Source organism: Dasypus novemcinctus, chromosome 19 (assembly GCF_030445035.2).
Source record: "Dasypus novemcinctus isolate mDasNov1 chromosome 19, mDasNov1.1.hap2, whole genome shotgun sequence".
Lineage (NCBI taxonomy): Eukaryota > Metazoa > Chordata > Mammalia > Cingulata > Dasypodidae > Dasypus > Dasypus novemcinctus.
The window spans coordinates 40,325,703-40,332,816 of NC_080691.1; the positions used below are offsets into that span (position 1 = coordinate 40,325,703).

Sequence of the window (7,114 nt, forward strand, 5' to 3'; positions counted from 1 at the left end):
CATACTCCTCGGCTTCCTACCTTTTCATAGTTCTTATTTTTTTTTCCTTTATTTTTTATTTTTTATTTTATACCCCCCACTTCTCTCACCCCACTCCTCCTCCCATAACAGCAATCTCCTCCATCATCATGAGACATTCATTGCATTTGGTGAATACATCTCTGAGCACCACTGCACCTCATGGTCAATAGTCCACATCATAGCCCACAGTCTCCCACATTCCACCCAGTGGGCCATGGGAGGATATACAATGTCCGGAAGCTGTCCCTGCAGCACCACCCAGGACAACTTCAAGTCCTGAAAACGCCCCCACATCTCCTCTCTTCCTCCCACTCCCTACCCCCAGCAGCCACTATGGCCACTTTCTCCACACCAATGCCACATTTTCTTCGATTACTAATCACAGTAGTTCATGAGTAGAATATCAGAAAGTCCATTCTAATCCTTTTTATAGTTCTTGTCACAAATTACATATTTATTTATTTATTTTAGATTTATTTATTTTATTTAATTCCCCCCCCCCCACCCCGGTTGTCCGTTCTCTGTGTCTATTTGCTGCGTCTTGTTTCTTTGTCCGCTTCTGTTGTCGTCAGCAGGGAAGTGTGGGCGGCGCCATTCCTGGGCAGGCTGCACTTTCTTTCGCGCTGGGCAGCTCTCCTTACAGGGCACACTCCTTGCGTGTGGGGCTCCCCTACGCGGGGTCACCCCTGCGTGTCAGGGCACTCCTTGCGCGCATCAGCACTGCGCATGGGCCAGCTCCACACGGGTCAAGGAGGCCCGGGGTCTGAACTGTGGACCTCCCATGTAGTAGACGGACGCCCTAACCACTGGGCCAAGTCCGTTTCCCACAAATTACATATTTAGACATCATGAATCCAGAACCATTGATTTACCATTACATTTTTATGCATTTGCCTTTTAGACCCTGTAGGAAGTAAAAAGTGGAGTTACAAATTAGAAAATACAATACTACTGGTATTTATATTACCCATATCATTATCTTTTTCTTTCTTAGAAATGCACTTTATTTCTTTTTCTTCCCCTCCTCCTCCCCACTGCCCCTGCCCTGCTGTTTTTGCTGCCTGTGTCCATTCACTTCGTGATCTTCTGTATCTGTTTTTCTTTTTGTCTTCTCATCTTTCCCCTCTAGGATTCACCAGGATTTGATCCTGGGGACCTCTGATGTGGAGAGAGGTTCCCTGTCAATTGCATCACATTAGTTCCTGGTTTCTGCTGTGCTTCACCTTGCCTCTTCCCTTCGTGTCTCTTTTTGTTGTGTCATCATCTTGCTGTGTGACTCACTTGCACAGGTACTGGCTCACTGTGTGGATACTCGGCTTGCTGTGTGGACACTCAGCTCACCATGCAGGCACTGGCTCAGCACACAGGCACTGGCTTACCATGTGGGCACTCAGCTCACCATGCGGGTACTCAGCTTACTGTGTGGGCACTTGGCTCACCGTGTGGGCACTTGGCTCAGCACGCAGGCACTTTCTTTTCTTCTTTTTTACCAGGAAGCCCCAGGGATCGAACCCAGGATCTCGCATATGGTAGGTGGAGGCCTTATCACTTGAGCCACATCTGCTTCCCACATATCATTATCTTTACCAGAGTTCTTTAGCTCTTCATGTGGCTTCAGTCAGTTGTGTAGTGTCCTTTCTTTTCAACCTACAGAACTCCCTTTAGCATTTCTTGTAGGTTTGATCTAGTGGTGACCTAGTTCCTCAGTTTTTGTTTATCTGGAAACTCTTTTTTTTTTTTTTCTTCAGGAGGCACCAGGGACTAAACCCAGGACAACCTATGTGGGAAACAGAAGCCCAACTGCTTGAGCCACATCTACTCCCTATCTGGTAACTCTTTCTTTTTTTTTAGGATTTATTTTATTTATTTCTATTTTATTTTATTTTATTTATTTATTTATTAATTATTTTATTTTATTTATTTATTTATTAAACTCCAGTTGTCTGTTCTCTGTGTCCATTTATTGCATGTTCTTCTTTTTGTTCACTTCTGTTGTTGTCAGCAGCACAGAAATCTGTGTTTCTTTTTGTTGCTTCCTCTTGCTGTGTCAGCTCTCTGTGTGTGCAGTGCCATTCCTGGGCAGGCTGCACCTTCTTTCATACTGGGCGTCTCTCCTTACGGGGTGCACTTCTTGCGCGTGGAGCTCCCCTACGCAAGGACACCCCTGCGTGGCACGGCACTCTTTGCGCGCATCAGCACTGCACGTGGGCCAGCTCCACACGGGTCAAGGAGGCCCGGGGTTTGAACCACAGACCTCCCATGTGGTAGATGGACACCCTGTCCACTGGGCCAAGTCCGCTTCCCTATCTGGTAACTCTTTTTTTTTTTTTAAGATTTATTTATTTATTTATTTCTCTCCATTCCCCCTGCTCCCCGGTTCTCTGTTCTCTGTGTCTGTTTGCTGCGTCATCTTCTTTGTCTGCTTCTGTTGTTGTCAGCGGCACTGGAATCTGTGTTTCTTTCTGTTGCATCATCTTGTTGTGTCAGCTCTCCGTGTGGGCAGCACCATTCTTGGGCAGGCTGCACTTTGTTTTGTGCTGGGTGGCTCTCCTTACGGGGCGCACTTCTTGCGCATGGGGCTCCCCTACGTGGGGGACACCCCTGCATGGCACAGCACTCCTTGTGCGCATCAGCACTGCGCATAGGCCAGCTCCACATGGGTCAAGGAGGCCCAGGGTTTGAACCACAGACCTCCATATGGTAGACGGACGCCCTAACCACTGGGCCAAGTCCGCTTCCCTCTGGTAATTCTTAATCTCTCTTTCCTTTTTGAAAGTTTTGCTGGATATAGAATTTTTGGTTGGCAATTTGTATCTTTCAGCACTTTAAATATGTCATCCCACTCCTTCTTGAGAAATTGGCACTTAATCTTAGTGAGGCTCCCTCATACGTGATGTGTTTCTCTTTTGCAGCTTTCAGAATTCTCTCGTCATTCTGCACATGTATCTTATCTTGGGCATGCACATTTGGCCCTAGGAATTTCACTGTATACATGGTTCCAAATATTACCTCTTCCCTAGGAAACACTTTCTTCCTGGTCCCAGGCACTGTACATCCTACAGCCAGCAATCCTTTGTCCTATCTGCCTTCTACACACAGGTAAATTCTGAGACAGTGAGTCCTTCAGGTCACCACCAGACAGATTGGATCAGACATACATGCTCATAATATGTGCTCAAGGGTTACTCTGCTCCCTCTGGAACTGAGACTAGGGATCAACACTTGGAGCATAGGACGGCTGTGTGCCAAGCCAGTAAGAGGCACGGGAGGAGCCAGCCAGAGCACCACAAGAAACTATTCCTTTCATGTAGGCTTTTTCTTGATACAGCACTCAACCTAGTTATTACAGTCCTTTAACTGTATTCTACAGCTTTGAGAAAACTGTTTCTGTCAGTTTTTGCTGGTCATTCCAAGCTTCTGTTGGGGGATGGGACCCTGAAGCCCCTACTCTGCTATCTTGATCTGGTATAGATCCTTTGCCTATTTGTCTTTTTGTTATTGAGTTGTATGAGTTATATATTGTGGATATTAAACTCTTATCAGATATATGGTTTCCAAATATTTTCTCCCATTCTGTTGTTTATGTTTTCTTGTTAATGTCATTTGATACACAGAAGTTTTTAATTTTGATAAAGTCCAACTTACCTACTTTTGTTTTTGCTCATGCTTTTGGTGCATTTCCTAACATTTTTAGGTTGTTGTTTTTTTCCTTTTTTGTTTTGGTGCTTGCCCTGTTACAGAAACCATTTAACTGTTTTCTGGGCCCCTGAAAAAGATGTTTCTGCAAGTTCTTATTGTTTAAAACTTCCATGGGGGACATTAGAACATTAAAGCAACTCTCTCTCTTCCATCTTGGTACTGCAGCAAATAATAATGGTGAGGGAAGCGGATTTGGTGGACGGATAGGGCGTCCACCTACCACATGGAAGGTCCAAGGTTCAAACCCAGGGCCTCCTGACCCATGTGATGAGCTTGCCCATACGCAGCACTGATGTGTGCAAGGAGTGCCGTGCCAGGCAGGGGTGTCCCCTGCATAGGGGAGCCCCATGCGCAAGGACACCCCGTAAGGACAGCCACCCAGTGTGAAAAAAGTGCAGCTTGCCCAGGAGTGGTGCTACACACACGGAGAGCTGACACAGCAAGATGATGCAACAAAATGAGACATAGATTCCAGGTGCCGCTGACAAGAATAAAAGCGGACACAGAAGAACACACAGCGAATGGACACAGCAGACAACCGGGGGGGGGGGGGGGCAGGTTGAGGGGAAGAAAGGGGAGAGAAATAAATTTTAAAAATAAATCTTTAAATTATAATAATAATGTTGAATAATAACCTAAATAGCAAATCTTATGCATGGCTCTTTTTAAAAATTGTAACTATGTGATGTTTGTTTAGAAAATTTTTATTGAGTCCTGGCTGCATTCCAGGAAGAGTGTCTAGGCATTCAGAGATGAAACAGGCACAGTTCCTTCCCTCATGGATAACACATGAAAAGAATCCCAGCCAAATATCTTACATGCATTGTGCTACCCTCTCAAGGATCAGGTTCAAGGAGGTGGTTAATAAATAGTTGTTGATAAATTACTGGATGAACTCTATTTGACTTTCCACTCACCTTAACCTCACAAGCAGTAGTTTTAACAATGCACTTGGTTCTGCATCTCTTAAATGAGGAGAAAACTATCTGGGACTCTTATCCCTGACTCTTTTGTCTAACTAAGGAACCTGAAGTTTTCTGGCTCCCCCTCCTGGCAGCCCTTAGGCAGTTGCATGCAGATATCCCTAATGGCAGAGGACTGGCACTAGAGCCAAGTTCTATCAATGGAAAAAAAGGACATTGTTGTGGGATACCCGAACCAGTGTAGCAGGTTCTAGGAGGAAGAGGCAGCTTGCTGAAAGCAGTTCTGGGAAATGCAGACTTCTGTGTAAGGGGCAGGGCAGATGACCCACTGCCAGCTAAATTCAGGAGGGCAGGGATGGTAGCTGCAGCCTCCAGGCCTGCAATACTGGAGGACCATGAGTATAGTGACCACCTGAACCCATATGTGAGCTGGTTGTTATGTGGGGGCCAGACCCTCTGTTGGGAATGGAGACGGTGATTTCTCCTTTTAAGACAAAGCATGTAGGGTTAGACATAGTCACCAGGGAGGTAGAGAGGCTACAGAATTTTATTCTGAGTTTCTGTGAAAACTGAGGCAAGGATGGTGGTGAACGTATTAATAGATAGGAATGTGCCCAGAGCTCATAGTCTTATGTTGAATATAGTACCCCTTCCACCAAATCTTAAGATCAGTAACAACTCTGTGGAATTCTGTGTGCAGGTTCTGACTGGGCCTCCTTCTCTACTCTCTATACATACAACAAATTCCCTCAATACCTAACCCACCTCCTAGATCACAGTTATCAGTTGTTTACACTTGTCTCTTCCACTACATTTCTTCCCATTAAGTGGACTGTGGCAGTGTTTTACTCTCCAGACTCCAGATGGCTTCAGGCATCAGGAAGACGGTAAAAGATGGCCAGACACTAAAGGCTTATCCCCGTCTCCTCTCCAACTCCAAACCCTGGGGTAATTCCATTTAAAGTTGAGCATGGAAAATAAGGTTTTGTTCCCTTCAGGACATCGGGGTAAGCATGAGACACATGAGGAAGACAACACATGAGGAAGACAACTGAATCCAAAAGAACCCCAGGACATGAAAATTACTACTGTATTGGGTAGGTGTAACTGTGAGACAGTCATTATAAAGAAATGTTTGGGAGGAGTTTGTTTCTGTATTGGGTACTGGGGATGCAACAGTGGACAAGGTCCTACTTGTGTGCAGTTGGTTTTCTAATGGAGAAAGGCAGATCATAAATAAATAGGTGTCAGAGGTGCTAAATGCTAAGAAGAAAAACAGAGCAGGGAAAAGGGAAAGGACAGGAATGTGTTGTTTTAAATTTGGTGTTTAGGGAAAACTTCTCTATTGAGGTGATACTTGACTAGAGGCCAGAAGATGGCAAGGAAGCAAGCCCTGTGGCTAGTGGAAAAAGAGAATTCCAGTCTGAGGGATTAGAGAGTGCAAAGGCCTTGAGGCACCAGCATGCTTGACTTGAGCGAGGAACAGCAGGAGACCATGTGGCTGGAGCTGGATGAATGAGATAGTAGCAAAATTAATGAGGTAACCAGGAACTAGATCATATGGGGCCTTGTGCACCTTGGATTCCCATCTGACTGAGATGGAAAAGCTGAAAATAATATGAAGAAGTCAAAAGTAACATGAACCAAATTACACTAGAAGACTGTGGTGTGGAAACTGCTCCCAGGGTAGATCTTGGAGGAGGACTGTTGAAGGACTGTTATAGGAGAAAGATGACAGTAGCTTGGATGGGATAAAATTGTAAAGAAGTGGTAGATTTCCAGATACAGTGTTTTTTTTTTTGTTTGCTTTTTTAAAAAGATTTATTTATTTATTTTCCCCCTTCCCCTCTTCCCACCCTGCTGTTTTTGCTGTCTGTGTTGTCTTCTCATTTTCTCTCCTCTAGGATTCAATCCTGGAGAGCTCTGATGGGGAAGGAGGTTCCCTGTCAATTGCACATCAAGTTCCTGGTTTCTGCTGTGCTTCACCTTGATTCTCCCTTTGTCTCTCTTTTGATGTGTCATATCGTGCTGCATGGCTCATTTGCGTAGGGCAGTGGCTCACCATGCGGACACTTGTGCAGGCACATTTTCTCTTTTTTTCACCAGGAGGCCTCACCAGGAGGCCCCAGGGATCAAACCCAGGTCTTCACATATGGTAGGCAGAAGCTCTATCATTTGAGCCACATCCACTTCCCTAGATATAGTTTTAAGGTACAGCCAGTACGGTTTGCTGATAGATTGGACATTGGATGTGAGAGAAGGAGAGCACTAAGGCTACCTACAAAGTTTTACCTATGTCACTGGAAGAAAAGTGTTGGCCTTTACTGAGATGGGGAAGATTGGTATAAGAACAGGTTGATTTCTAAGTGGAGGTGAGGCCGGCTAGTAAGATAGGGAATCAGTAGATGAATCTGGAACCTCGCAAAGAATCCACGTGGACATCAATAACCCCAAGATGGCTGCTGGAAGAC

General features: G+C 45.2%; 1 long non-coding RNA gene across 1 annotated transcript; it reads left to right on the forward strand.

Annotated features, from left to right (window-relative positions):
* Positions 1-1,461: 1,461 nt before the first annotated feature.
* LOC101417927 (uncharacterized) lies at positions 1,462-5,725 on the forward strand. The gene is made up of 3 exons (XR_002794577.3): positions 1,462-1,550; positions 1,770-1,850; positions 5,642-5,725. It is a non-coding gene; the product is annotated as an uncharacterized lncRNA (long non-coding RNA).
* The last annotated feature ends 1,389 nt before the right edge of the window (positions 5,726-7,114 follow it).